Raw genomic sequence first — 12,335 nt, 5'->3', positions numbered from 1 at the left:
AGAGAACTCATCGCTCGAGAGAGAGAGAGAGAGAGAGAGAGAGAGAGATGATCTAGATCTGGTGGCACCAGTCGTCGATTCCTGAGTTCGTAGAATGAAAATGATACGCCTAGATTCTAGTGGCGCTAGCTGGAGAGAGAACTGAGAAGATAGAAGACCTAGTTATAAGAAGAGAGAGAACTGAGAATTAGAAGAAAGAAGATGAAAATGGTGCTGGCTGGAGAGAGAGAGAGAGAGAGAGAGAGAGAGAGAGAGAGAGATCACCGCCGAAGACAGAGATGACTACTTCTAGTGGTGTTGGCCGCCGGTGACTGAGTTCGCAGGTGCAGTTGGGTTCCCCGGTTTTGAGAGTTGAGAGGGAGAAATGAGAGCCGCTTCTGAGAGTGAGAGTGAGAAAGGAGAATGGAAAGAATTTTAAGTATTTAGGGTTAGGGTTAGGCAGTTTAGGAATAGTCGGGCCAGGCCTTTTTAACAAATCCCAAGCCCAACCTGTAAGATAGTTGAGCTCGGTCTTTTAGGCCCAAGGTCAAGCCCACGGACTAAAACACATGCTCAAGCCCGTTTGGGTTTCAGGCCGGGCCAGTCCGGCCCGTCGGGCTACCCGGCCCATGAACAGGTCTAACAATGACCATGAGACAAAGACCCCCTTCTGTTAACTTTCCGTTGAATTCCGCTGTTATAATATTTTTTAATCTCCATATTACCCTTCTAATAACTATTTGTACGATTAGGAGAAAAATATTGTTCATCTTCTTCCCCAAATTCGCGATGCACCAAAAAACATTCTCACATTTCTCTCTTTACCTCTCCCCCAATCTCTCTTCTTCCCCTTCCCCTCTCTCCTCCCCTTTCTTCCTCCCGCGACAACACCTTCCAACCCTATTTTGTCAAAAGTCATCTTCACCACCGTTCCATCGGGTAACATGTCATCCTCGCTGCCTCTTGGTGAATGGTGTCCCGGGAACTAGTGGGTATAGCCTCATGCTCTCACAAAAAGACACACGAGTTTAAACCATATTCTTCACCTAAGGGTGACTTAGATGAAGCCTGCAATCTGGAACACCTAGACTTTGATGAGTCAACTAGAGATGAAGCCTGCAATCTGGAGTAGGGTGCAAAAGAGCTTCTTGAACGTGTACTAACTTTCCTCCCTCTCAAACCTTCTTGAGTCTCTGTTCTACTTGTAAGCGCTTCAATTTCTTTGCTCTTCTCTGTCTTTTTATCTCCGTTCACTCTTTTTCTCAGCTCGGAGTTGGAGACAAAACCCAAGCTCATCAACACTTCTCTTTTCTTCTATTTTCTAACCCTAAAATTTACCACAAGTTCATTCACTTTGATTTTAAGCCGCCTATGTGGCGCACCCTCAAACTACCCTCGTCTTGCGCACCATCCCGCCTTCTCTCCACCTCCAACAACCTCCTCTACTCCTCCCCATGATTCATCTACCTTCTTTGTTCAAAATCCCCTATCTAGATACTCAGGAATCATCGAGTTTCCAACCCACCCTTTCTCATTCAAATCGGTCTCTCTCGTCCCCTCGTCGTCAAACAGATACAAGATGGTTGTGCTCTCTTCTAGGTCCTTTTCGAATTCTGTTTTCGTTTATGACTTGACCTCCAATTCATGGAGCCGATTCAAGGGCTTTTTCCATATTCTTAGCAAGAATTCTCACTAGGAAGGGATATTCCATAATGGGCACCTATATTTTATGATTTTGAAGCCATTCTCCATAGTGGGTTTTGATTTGGAGATGGGGAAGTGGGCAAAGTCATTCTCCACCGTGGGTGACTCCTTTTTAGAAAAAGGGTAAGGAGTAATTGACATGGGAATTGAGGATTTGGATGATGTCCTATGATTGGTGTTGTCAGAGCTGACATGGGAATTGAGAATTTGGATGATGTCCTTTGATCAATACAAAGATGGAAAGTAGGGGTGTTCCAAACATGCCCACAGGGCGGCCACCACTGCTAGACCAATCCATTGGTCCACCAACATCTCCTTTGTAGCAATCACTGTTGCTGCAAAGCTGGTCCAGTCGAGTGGAATCTGGGTTAGGAAGCCATAATTTCTATAGCATCCACCAACCGACCCCAATCTCGGCGGAGTCGAATATGGGTTTGGAAGACCTGGGACTCTTCATCACTTGGTTGTTTCTAAATCAGATGCCACTATGGTATGGCCAAGATTGAAATCTGATGAGCGAAGTCCCTCTGTTGCTACCCAACAGAAATTGGATGCCGTCGCAGTTTGCTGTTGGAAAGACGAAATGTCAATCTTTGTTAACGGAAATTGCCGAAGATTAGACGCTCTACATTTTTCATCAAAGAAAGTCAGATTTTTCTTCCGCTGCTATTGTTCGTGTATTAATTTGGGGAAGAAGATGAACAATATTTTTTCCTAATTGTACAAATAATTATTAGAAGGGTAATATGGAGATTAAAAAATATTGCAATGGTAGCAGCGGTCATAGTACAAGAGGGTCTTTATAATTTATATTTCAATGGAAAGTTAACAGAAGGGGGTCTTTGTTGACGGTCATAGTACAAGAGGGTCTTTATAATTTATAATATGTAAATTAATAAATATTAAAAATAATATATAGGTGACTCCCACTTAAAATTTCCTTTTTAAGATAAAAATAATAATAAATAGGTCCTACTTGAGATTTTCTATTTTAAGAGGAAAATAATAGGTGGGTCTCTCTCCCCCCTCTTCTTCTTCTTCTTCCTAAACCCATGTTCATTGTCATTTCTGGGCAAGCAGAGGACGTTTGCAGTGGTTCCTCTGCTCGCACTATAGAAGATGATATCTATTCTTGGAGATGAAGAGAAAATGGCACCTTATTATCAAACTGGTTGTATTGAGGGGTGTCAATTGGACTGGATTTGGTCCAATCCGATCCAGTCCAATGTGAGTCCATTATAAATGGACCAAGTCCAATCCAATCCAATGAATGTTTTGGACCAATTTGGACCGATCCAATTAAACATCTGGACCATCCAATCTATTCAAATTCATTTTGATTTAGATTGGTTTCAACCCAAATCCAGTCCATTGACACATATATTCTTATTTTATATCAATAGACCATATATTAGCTTTCCAACCTGATGTGGCACGATCCGGGCACTCCTCCTAGTTGGCTGCTGACTGGCTCCTTGTTAGCAATGGACAACACCTGAGAAGATGGAAAGAAGGATTCCTAGGGATTTACCCGGTGGGAATACTCCGAAGCTTAAGTCAGAACGTTGGGGAAGGTGAAAAAAGAGAGTGCGGAAGCTAAGAGTGTAGGTCACGCTTTATCACTGTGCTTGAGAGATGAGCTCGCGAGCAAGTAAAGACTCAGGTTGAGGATACGAGAGTGTAGAAGTATTCAAAAGTCTGAGAGAGCCCTTCTCCTTTGCCTTAGATGCTTTTATAGGGGAGCTACTATCAAATCGGGTGTAACCGCCACTAGGTCCTTGCCGCAATCGTTACCTGCCAGGGATACGCAGGTGATCGTTGTAATATACTTCTCTGCCTGCTGAGAGACGTGGGTGCAGACTGTCGAAAGGATAGGGACTGCACCGTTAGTCAAGAGACGTGGTGCAGACTGATCGGTACAGTTTGTCAGGTAGAAGCTTCCTGAGAAACGTCTGTGTTGCTCACTACAAGCTACTTTGTAGCGAGCTTGAGAATAATTCGGGGTCACCCTTACTAAGGTTGGTCTTTTGGGATGACTTATCTGCTTAGATGCTGGAGCGAGCTGATTTCCCTAGCTCCTGAGCTGAAGTAGCCTCGGAATATCCTCTTTGGGGTAGCTCAGGGAACCCGAAGCTTGTATTGTAGTGAGCTCCCCTTCAGCAAACTGCTCTATAGGCTCGTTACTTAGTCGTTGCCAGGCTATGATATTGAGCCATTGCCCGTATTGAGTGAGGTCCACATGTCATCATTTCATAGGTTGGGTCAAATCATCCTCCATCACAACCTAATTCAATATAAATATTACGAGAGAACCAAGTCCAATCCAATGTAATAAATATTTTAGATCCAATCCAAAATGTCTTGTTGGCCCGTCTAATGCATCCAAATTGATTTTATACTGCACACGGTACAATCCAGAACCGGTCCATTAACACCCTTAGTTATATTGATGATGCTGACCTTGTGGGAGAAGTTGCTCAAAATCTGCACAACTGTTTCAAAACAATGTACGAAAAGGTCATAGAAGTTGAAATCGAAAAGTTTGAAGCAAATTACCAAGGGTCTGATTTAGAGAAGAATGATCTGAAGAATCTTTTTCAGAAGTACAAGGGCAATAAGAACATGCTTTTCTGTTCGGTGCTCTGTTCAGATCCTAAACTGGATTCACACAAGTTCAAGGATATTCTTGACGAGGATATGGCTGCAGGACAGCTTAAAGCAGCCAAAGCCTACCATAAGTGGGCAAAGCAAGTAGATGAAACAGAGCCACCTGCCGATCCTCTAAAACGAAGGAAAAAAAAAATCAAACAAAGAGTCTGAATCAGAGCTGCTCGCAGTTATTTCTCAACAACGAAGCCAGAGGAAAGAGCAATTTGATTCCATGTTCTCATCATTGATGGCAAAATATAATGGCGGTGCATCACATCCAGAGCCCACCAAAGAAGAATTTGAAGCTGCGAGGAAGAAGATTGAATGTCGTAGGCAATCCAAGAAGGCAAAGCACAAATGAATGGCTTGTGTGAGCATCTTTCTTATAGAAAATGTTTGCTACTTGAAAAGGAATGTGTAAAATCGTGATTCGTGGCTATTGTAGGAAGGACTCTCTCTCTGATGTCTTTATTCTATTTATTTGGCCTTCTGAAAGCACGACATCGGATCATATTCAGTGAGTACAATCCTGTGTCTAGTCTCTGATTTGCTTGCAATGCAATCCCATGTCTACTAAATCCAATTTAATAGGTGTACAAAAATCCAAAGAAGCAAAGGGTGAGCAGAGGAACCACCGCTTTAAATGTCTTCTACTTGCCAAGAAACGACAGTGAACATGTGATTGGAAGAAGAAGAAGAGTGTGTGTGAAATCCATCTATTATTTTTTTTTAAAGAGGAAATTTCAAGTGGGATTTATTTATTATTTTTTCTCTTAAAAGAAAAAATTTTAAGTGAGACTCACCTATATATTAATTGCAATATTTATTAATTTATTCGTTAAATAATTTTTATTTTATTTACTGAGACTCACTTGTAATTTTTCATTTTTTTGAATTGAATAGGGTCACATCAGTATTTTTTATTATTTATTCGTTATTTAACAGATTGTGAAAGACATTACTAATACTGTGTTTTTGGGCTAACAATGGCTCTACAACTTGGTTTGAAGTTTAAAATGACCCTCTAAATTCTTAAGGCTATGTTTGGTTTGAAGGAAAAAATAGGGAAAGGAAAAGAATGGAAGGGAAACCTTTACGATAGTGTTAAAATCAAAATTGGACTTTTCCAATGTTTAGGGTTGTTAGAACCAAAAATCTTAATTTATGATTTTTTGTTCATAAGTCTACACAATGGGAATAATCCATCCCCAATCTATGACCTGCATAAATTTATCCAAATATGTGTATGTGTAAATAAATTTATGTTTATGTACTTAGAAAAATATAAAAATAAAATGTATGTTTCCCGGGTCAGCTATAATTTTGGAAAGTTCACAATAGGATTTTGATTGGTCAAAACTCTTCCATGTCTATGCCGAACAAAGGTTTTCCCTATGTTTACAGGTGAGCAATATGTGAAGTGTCATGGGTCATACAATCCAATGCCAACATGGACCCAACGTTGGATACATGGTTTTGTACACAAGACCTAAAAATTGTATTTACATTTGCACCATCCTCTAAATTTTTGTTTGTTCACTATGCAAATCTGAACTAGATACAAATTTCGTACCTGTTCAATTTTCCATTCATTTGTTTATAATTATGACATTTGAAATCTTACATGGCATAAAATTTGTTCTTTTGTTTCATTTGCACTTATAGATAGTTTAAATTTTGCGAGTTCAGCTTCGGCTAAGGCCACAGCCTTTACAGCTTTTTATTAGGAATATCTCTGTGTTGATGTACTTTATTTTATGAGGAGATATTCCTGATGCAAGATTACAAGAGGCTGTTGGGACAGTGTGAGCATGGGCATGCCCTGATGGAAGTCAATCCCAAATTTTGCATCCTAAAAACTAATGTAAAATTTTCACCACCTTCCTCCTACCTCAATTCTAGCAATGATCATGGGACAAGTTGGGCCAGGACTAGACTGGGTTTTAACAGTACTAATAGGTATTTAGAGCTGCCCGGGTTTGGCTTAGCCCACACCCTGGCACTAATAATATATGTTTAGGCCTGGGCCTGGGTCATGCATTGATTTTTGACTGTATTAGTTAATAAAAGTATGGTTTTTAAATATTATAGTTTTAATTTAATTCTATAATTAAATTTACTGAAATTTGCAGGGTAGGCAGGGCAAAAAAATGATCTTCCTTATACAATTCTCTTTCATATAAAGCGGTGATTACCTCATATTTGCTTCCCATTGGCCAACTTTATGGTGTTCTTGTTTTTGATAAGTTCTAAGCTCTTCAGTAACCAAAGTAAGTGATACCCATCTCCGAGGTGGATAAGTAACTTTTTCAACTGACAGAAAATTTATAAAACATAATGGGACAAGTTTGTCCATTTTAACATGGGTTTTTTATGATTAAAAATTAAAAACATTATATAATTTACTTGAAAATCAAAAGAACATAGGTAAATAAACTTATTTAGGTAAGTGTTCCGTAAGAAACATTTACCTAGGTAAATGCACTTACCTGGATAAGTGATATTTTGAAAAATGAACAAGGCCTTAAGGTAAAGGTCAAATCTTAAACCCAAGTAAATGAGAACTCTATTTTTTTATTTTTGAATTAATAAACAAGAATTCACACGTGACCTATTTTCGTTTCCTGATTTCCATGCATTTACACTGAACCAAATAAAATTTGTACTACAAACAAATTGAGCCTAAGAAAAATAAAATTAGTGCAAATGTCAATACAAAATGGATAAGATACAAACTCTCATACATTTACACCACTAGAAATGAAAATTGAATCTGCAACGCAAACAAGCAATGCCTCAAAAGGGTAAAGTCACAAAGTATAAATGGCAAAAAAATAGTGAAAGTTCTCATTAGCTTCATCTGGCTAGTTATAAAGGAGACTTGGGATCAGATTCTGCCTTCACCAGGGACTGTGGAGTTTCTGGGTGTATAGGATTGGCAAATTACATGAATTAATTTTGTGTCTTTATTTATTTATATATATATAGATAGATAGATAGATAGATAGATAGATAGATAGATAGATAGAGAGAGAGATGATTGTATATGACAAGGATTACGGAATAAAAGGTAAAAATAAAAGGAGATAAATACATGAAAGGATAAGATACAAAGAAGTGTGGCAATCTCTCTATACTCTAACAGCCCCCCTACAAGGTGAAGGTGGGTTTCCCATTCAGCTTGGACCAAAGAAGGTCAAACCATGGTCTAGGTAGAGGTTTGGTGATGATGTCTGCAGCTGATCAACAAAGATGATGAATTGAACTTGAAGTTGCTTGCGATGCACTTGTTCCCACAGAAAATGGAAGTCAATTTCAATATGTTTAGCATGTGCATAAAAAACCGGGTTGGAGGTGAGATACATGACACCAATGTTGTTACACCATAAAATTGGAGAAGACAAATTGATTATCAATTCAAAGAATACGGATTGCAGCCATATAAGTTCCGATGTGGAAACAACAATACCCCGATATTCTAACTGGTGTTGGACCTGGAAATTGTGGACTGTTTTCTAGAGGTCCAAGAGATTAAGTTTAGGCCCAAGAAGATGCAAAAGCTACTATGAGACTACCAATCATCTAGGCAACCTACCCAATTTGAATCTGAGAAAGCAGGCAATTGAGAAAAAGAGGATTGTTGGAATGTGAGACCAAGATCTAGAGTCCCCTTTAGATAACAAAGCACTCGCTTTAAGGCAGGAAGGTGGTCACTCGTAGGCTGATGGAGAAATTGGCATTTGTTTACAGCAAACAAGATCTTAGAGCATGATATAGTAATGTATTGCAATGCACCAACTAGTTGACGATACTCACTAGGATCAGCAAGGGGAGAGCCATTGTTCTTGGAAAGAGAAGTACTCACAACCATGGGTGTAGCAGCTGGCTTAACACCATCCATGTTAGTGCGATGAAGGAGGTCAATTATGTACCACCATTGGGACAAGTGAATGGAAGAACCAGAATGAAGAACCTCGAGTCCAAGAAAATAATGTAGGGAACTGAGATCTTTGATGGAGAAAGCTAAGCCAAGCGTAGAAATGATAGCATTGATACATCAAAATCGGAGCCAACTATGATAATATTATCAACATACACAAGATTCAAAGTGGTTTCAATGGCGGTGTGGCGAGTGAAGAGAGATGTATCAGCCACTAATAGAAGAAAAAATCAAGCTGTTGGAGAAAAACACTGAGATTTTGATACCAGGCCCGTGGGGCCTATTTAAGGTCATAAAGATCTTTGTGAAGCCGGAAGACATGAGACAGATGATGAGTATCAACAAAGCTAGGTGGTTGAGACATATAAACCACCTCTTGAAGATTACCATATGGAAATGCAGTGATTACAGGAAGTTGTCACAATGGCCATCCCTTGGGGAGGGTAAGATTAGAGGTGTAAAGTGGGTTGTGCTGGGCCGTATGGTACGGCCTATGGGTGGCCTGCACAAAGTGTGGGTCATGCCATGTTAGCCCGCGGGCCATCACAGGTCATGCCGCCCTCTCCGGTGAAAATTCTGGGAGTCAGCCTAGCACGGCTCACGGCCCAAGCCCGTGCAGGCTCATGCCGTGCCGCGGGCTTGGACTGAGCCAGGCTATAGGCCATGTCATGGGCTTGGAACATGCCGGGTTAGGCCACAGGGCGGGCCTTGGGTCGGGCCCGAACCAATCTAGACTGAATGGATATGGATATGGTTATGGATTACGAATTTACGATTAACCCAAAAAAAATAAATAAATAAAAGTATAAAACAATTCAAATAGGAATTTTATTTCATTTAAATGTGAATAAATAATGATACAAATTACAAAGCATACAAATATTGAAATATACAATGGTTGGATACTCCATACTTCATACTTGGATGAATGAAATATGAAAATAGAACAAATTAATAAAATATAAAAAATATAATATAGTTACAAATTGAAAATACAAAATTACATTAATAGAAAATAATTTAAATAAAATTAAAACAAAATTTACAATAATTTGACAAAAATAAAAAAAAAAACGGTGGGTTATTTATTAAAATTTACAATTTAAAAAAAATTTACATATACATTATGATGAAAGCATTCACACTTTTATCATTTGTTTCAGGTGAAATATCTGGTGTATGTATTAGTATCATGCCCTCCTTTGTCTTGTAATTGTAAAGTTGTAATCTATATTCTACATCATGACTACAGCTAGCCAACCCGGTACGGTGGTACCTACAAGTTCAACACTAAAACAACTAAACAAGACTCTAATGGAACTATAACCTATAGACACTAGAAGGGTTAGTAGATCATGGATCACGTGCCATGGCGGAATTAGAAACGAGAAATGTTCTTCAACTTCTCCCAATATTTTTAAAATTCATTTTCCATTATTTCAACAATTCATTTAAATTGTAGGTTATTTCTTCTTCCTTCTCATGTGTGAGAAAATGTCTGGTCAAATGGTTAGTACCACCCTTACTACAATAGCTAAAGTCTTTTCTACATTTTTGGTAAACTGTTATTTTCCCCTTCCCCTCAACATCCTTTATTTTAAATATTTTCCAAATCAGGCTATTAAACTTGGGGTTTTATGAAGAATTGGCCATTTTTTTAATTCTAAAAAAATAAAATTAATTTAATTGGAGTTACTCTGGATTGCCGGTTCAGAATCCCAACTTGATTTCAACAGTTAAAGCCTTTCAACGTGACAATGTCCAAGGCTCCAAACCTCCCAAATTGCTAACTTGGAGAATTAGACAACTGGCCAATCAAACTACGAGACTATTAGAATTCACTCAAATTGCAGAGAATGTATGAGAGACTAAGAGACTGAGAAAATGAAGACTGAAAAGGTTAAGAGAATAAGAGAATTGTTGAATGTTGATTGTTGAATTGGTGTGATGAGAAGAATGGTGGAGGATAGGGGCCATAGGGCTATTTATAGGAATTGAAAATAATTCAATTGCCCAAAATACCCTAAAGACTGATTGTTTTTTTGTTGTTAGGAGGGGTATTTTGGTTATTGTAGAGTTATTTATAAAAAGCTCCCATAAACTAGTTGTTATATAGTTGTGGGGGGCATTTGTGTTATTTTTTCCCCTCCATAAGCAAAATACATAAATGCCCCCGTATATAGTTGTTTATAGATGTTAGGGGGACATTTATGTAAAAAACCCCAAAAAAGTTGAAACTAGTCATTGGAGGGACTTGGGGCTTGAGGGGGGGCTGGGCCGTGTCAACACGCGGGCCGCGGGTGGCACAGCACGAAAAAGTCATGCCAGTCCATGGACTACGAACCCCCGTCCTGGCACGGCATGACTCGTGGGCTGTCGTGCCGGGCCGGGCCACAGGCAACCCGGCCCGATTTACACCTCTAGGCAAGATGAATAACATGTATGATTACAAGTTTTACTACAGGGCTCAAAGTTTCAACATAATAAATGCCTTCTCGTTGTGTGAAGCCCTTGGCCACAAGATGGGCCTTAAAGCGGTCCACACTACCATTGGGGTTATGTTTAAGACAGAATACTCACTTGCATAGTGTCCATGTAGAGTTGCGTTGCAATGTTTGCACTTCTTCGATCATGGCAAGATACCACTAAGGGTGAGAGAGGACTTAGTGAACTGTTTTAGGTTCAGTGTTGTCAAGAGAGAGGGTATTTGGTTGAGAGAAAGAGTTTAGGTATTTTGGTTCCGGTAAGGGAGCGAGTGAGCATTATATGCGTGCATTGAAGAGAAACCACGGCACATGGTTCAATAGGTTGAGATGGTAAGGGTTCATGGGATGGTTGAGAAGGTGGTGATATGTCATAATTAACATCTTCAATTGGAGAGGGAGTAGGTGGTGGTGGTGGTATGGGATCTGATAAGTATAAGCACTTCGTTAAGAGAATTAAGACGTGGAGGTGGGGATGTAGATGGGGAAGAATGGGAGAGGAGACTAGTGGTTCGGGTGATTGAGTTCAGGTGATGAGGAAAGGGTAGTGGAGGAAAGAATAAGAGGAGGAGGGTCGATGCTTCGGAAATCAAGCTTCTGTACATTGTATAGCCTTATGTATGGAAAGCATTCACAGCGAAAATGCAAAGAGATAAATAATTATACTTTCATCCAAATAGAATTTCCACACAGGTGACCTGTAATAGAGAGATACTATAGGAAGGCATCTAATAAGAAAACCGCAATGTAGGAAGCCTCAAACCATTTAGACTTGGGAACAGAGGCCGTTGCCAATAAGGAAAGGCCAAATTCAATAATATGTCTATGCTTAATTTCTCTCGATTGTACCATTCTAGTGTAGCGTCTGTGGGCATATAGTTTTGTGGATGAGAGAAAAATGATTTGAGGGGCTTGTATTTAGAACACCCATCAGTTTGAATCATTTTGATCTTACGGTTAAATAAATTTTCCACTTGAATTTTGAAATGAATGAAAATAGATTCCACATCATTCTTACGCACAGGCACAGCGGAAAAATCCAAGTATATTTACTAAATGCATCAACAAAACTAACATAATAATTGTAACACCAAGCACATGTAGAACATCATGAAGAAGTAAAGATTGACCATGACTATAAATAGAACAAGTACCAATATGAGAAATCCATTGCAATCACAATGTAGTTTCATATTATTAATGCCATTGGTGGCATATGATGTGTCACCCCCAAATCAATATACCAGCAGTTGTCTGTCACTAGTGATGAGGTTTCAACATTACATGCTTTCTTAGGTTGTATCTGATAGACGTATCAAACCTGTTGTGGCAGGTCAAGGCAGAGTGCTGATTGGGAAACTCATGCAAGGTTCAAAATATCGTTATATACCAGCCTATATTGGCCGATATGTATCTTATTGGGGCCTTTCCAATACACCCCTACACAGGTCAGGCCATGATTCAAAGGGTAACTGGGACTTAAACCGATTCTTCTGAACTAGTTTTGAAAAAAGTAAATAAAATATAAAAGAAGCACTGATAGAAGCCCATACATCGACCTGTATTGATATTTAGAATCT

At 39.2% G+C, this 12,335-nt stretch overlaps 1 long non-coding RNA gene and 1 pseudogene across 1 annotated transcript; both read left to right on the top strand.

The window, feature by feature from the left end:
• The first annotated feature begins 863 nt into the window (after positions 1 to 863).
• LOC148855404 (F-box/kelch-repeat protein At5g43190-like) lies at positions 864 to 1,908 on the top strand (annotated as a pseudogene).
• A 2,674-nt stretch (positions 1,909 to 4,582) lies between these two features.
• Positions 4,583 to 4,915, top strand: LOC148855403 (uncharacterized). The gene is made up of 2 exons (XR_016112552.1): positions 4,583 to 4,702; positions 4,778 to 4,915. It is a non-coding gene; the product is annotated as an uncharacterized LOC148855403 (long non-coding RNA).
• The last annotated feature ends 7,420 nt before the right edge of the window (positions 4,916 to 12,335 follow it).

Source organism: Nelumbo lutea, chromosome 4 (genome assembly GCF_056320005.1).
Source record: "Nelumbo lutea isolate HS-2025 chromosome 4, American lotus-T2T, whole genome shotgun sequence".
In the NCBI taxonomy this organism is placed as follows: domain Eukaryota; kingdom Viridiplantae; phylum Streptophyta; class Magnoliopsida; order Proteales; family Nelumbonaceae; genus Nelumbo; species Nelumbo lutea.
Note: the sequence above shows the minus strand (reverse complement) of the source record. Positions and strands in the feature narration are given on the sequence as shown.